Source organism: Oncorhynchus gorbuscha, linkage group LG18 (genome assembly GCF_021184085.1).
Source record: "Oncorhynchus gorbuscha isolate QuinsamMale2020 ecotype Even-year linkage group LG18, OgorEven_v1.0, whole genome shotgun sequence".
Classification (NCBI taxonomy): Eukaryota; Metazoa; Chordata; class Actinopteri; order Salmoniformes; family Salmonidae; genus Oncorhynchus; species Oncorhynchus gorbuscha.
This window is the reverse complement of record NC_060190.1, coordinates 72,788,435-72,791,074: the sequence shown is the minus strand read 5'-3', so window position 1 is coordinate 72,791,074 and position 2,640 is coordinate 72,788,435. Positions and strand designations below refer to the sequence as shown.

The 2,640-nt window shown below is 48.2% G+C and overlaps 1 protein-coding gene across 9 annotated transcripts in view; it reads right to left on the bottom strand.

Annotated features, from left to right (window-relative positions):
- Window positions 1–1,548: 1,548 nt before the first annotated feature.
- LOC124003041 (R3H domain-containing protein 2-like) overlaps window positions 1,549–2,640 on the bottom strand; it is a 103,715-nt gene continuing 102,623 nt past the window's right edge. For all 9 annotated transcript variants that reach the window (XM_046311016.1, XM_046311019.1, XM_046311020.1 and 6 more), the window contains one exon: window positions 1,549–2,640. This exon is cut by the window's right edge. The gene's annotated coding sequence lies outside the window, so the exon portion shown is untranslated.

The window sequence follows — 2,640 nt, the reverse complement described above, 5'->3', positions numbered from 1 at the left end:
CTAGCGTGACGACAACAGATGACGACACTAGCGTGATGACAACAGATGACGACACTAGCGTGACAGATGTTGACACTAGCGTGATGACAACAGATGACGACACTAGCGTGATGACAACAGATGACGACACTAGCCTGACGACAACAGATGACGACACTAGCGTGATGACAACAGATGACGACACTAGCGTGATGACAACAGATGACGACACTAGCGTGACGACAACAGATGACGACACTAGCGTGACGACAACAGATGACGACACTATCCTGACGACAACAGATGATGACACTAGCGTGATGACAACAGATGACAACACTAGCGTGATGACAACAGATGACGACACTAGCGTGACAGATGTTGACACTAGCGTGATGACAACAGATGACGACACTAGCGTGATGACAACAGATGACGACACTAGCGTGACGACAACAGATGACGACACTAGCGTGACGACAACAGATGACTCACTTTAGGATTCTAGAAGGGTTCGAACATAAAAATATATAATACACAATGTTCTATTTAATGCCAATGTAACAGTATAACTTTAGACCGTCCCCTCGCCCCCATACCCGGGCGCGAACCAGGGACCCTCTGCACACATCATCAACAGTCACCCACGAAGCATCGTTACCCATCGCTCCACAAAAGCCGCGGCTCTTGCAGAGCAAAGGGGAACTACTACTTCAAGGTCTCAGAGCAAGTGACGTCACCGATTGAAACTCTATTTAGCGCGTACCACCGCTAACTAAGCTAGCGTTTCACATCCGTTACACCATGGCATAGATGGAAGAATGTGTTGTGTAAACAGAATATACATCCTGTGATTTGAACTTGTGTGTATTTACGGAGATTAGATATAAACCAAATTGATAAAATAAATTCCACTTACATCCAAATCCTCCGGATGTGTTCAAATCATTGCAACACAGACACAGGAACAATTTGTATAGATTTTTTTTCTCTGCTTTTAATATATATATTTTTTAAACAAATAAATAAATAACTGATTAAATCAAATGTACAATAGACATTATGCACTTTTAACTACTTCTTCTGGTACGCTCTGCACAGCTGTCACCGAAAAACAGAAGCACAATGAGGGGAGAGTGGGGTCATGGCACCGGGAGAATAGGGTAAGGTGGGGCTGCAAGGGTAGGCTAGGACAGGGTTAGTTGGGCTGGTCAGGTAGGCTAGGACAGGGTTAGTTGGGGTGGTGAGGTAGGCTAGGACAGGGTTAGTTGGGCTGGTGAGGTAGGCTAGGACAGGGTTAGTTGGGCTGGTCAGGTAGGCTAGGACAGGGTTAGTTGGGCTGGTCAGGTAGGCTAGGACAGGGTTAGTTGGGCTGGTCAGGTAGGCTAGGACAGGGTAAGGTGGGGCTGCAAGGGTAGGCTAGGACAGGGTTAGTTGGGGTGGTCAGGTAGGCTAGGACAGGGTTAGTTGGGCTGGTGAGGTAGGCTAGGACAGGGTTAGTTGGGCTGGTGAGGGAGGCTAGGACAGGGTTAGTTGGGCTGGTGTGGTAGGCTAGGACAGGGTTGGGGTTGGGGCTAGGACAGGGTTAGTTGGGCTGGTGAGGGAGGCTAGGACAGGGTTAGTTGGGCTGGTGTGGTAGGCTGGGACAGGGTTAGTTGGGCTGGTCAGGTAGGCTAGGACAGGGTAAGGTGGGGTGGTGAGGTAGGCTAGGACAGGGATAGTTGGGCTGGTGAGGTAGGCTAGGACAGGGTTAGTTGGGCTGGTGAGGTAGGCTGGGACAGGGTTAGTTGGGCTGGTGAGGTAGGCTAGGACAGGGTAAGGTGGGGTGGTGAGGTAGGCTAGGACAGGGGTAGTTGGGCTGGTAGGGTAGGTGAGGAGGGGGTAGTTGGGCTGGTGAGGTAGGTAGAACGGGGTAAACTTATCCACTGAAAAGGTCACTGAATATATAATTAATTTAATTCCATACGTCACTTATATAAATATATATAGAACCAAAAAAGAACAAAACTCTTCTGAGAAAAACAGCGATATACAGAAACCCACAACAGCAGTATAAAGGCCAACAGAAAGCAGGTGAGAGCAGTTAGAGAATGTGCAGAGAGAACGAGAGCATGACAGAGTATGAGACAATTGGCTAAATAGAGAGAGTTGGGGTAGGAGAGAAAGATAAAAGAAAGAGAGCAACTGTGCATATGAACGTTTAAATAAGAGAGAGAGAGAGAGAGAGAGAGAGAGAGAGAGAGAGAGAGAGAGAGAGAGAGAGAGAGAGAGAGAGAGAGAGAGAGAGAGAGAGAGGAGAGAGAGGTGGACTGAAGTTGACTGTCCAGTGTGTTCAGGAGTGCCACGTGACGCTGTTGCCTGTCTGTGCATGGGCGTGGATGTTAGCACAAATACACAGCAACAGTGATCCACATGCTCGCGTATCTTATGTGCTCTTTAGGTATCAATAATATAAAACAAAACAATTGAAAATGAAAATATCTTCTCAGTTTGTGTTCTGTGTTCACTTGTCCCCCTTGACGTCTTGTCCCCCCTTCCTGTCCGTCCAAACTGTTCAGTCCCCTCAGTCCTACTTTTCAGAAGTCCCTCTCCCCCTCCTCTTCCTCTTCACTGGAAGCTGGCCCTCTCCAGGACTCTTCCTCTTCACTGGGAGCTGGCCCT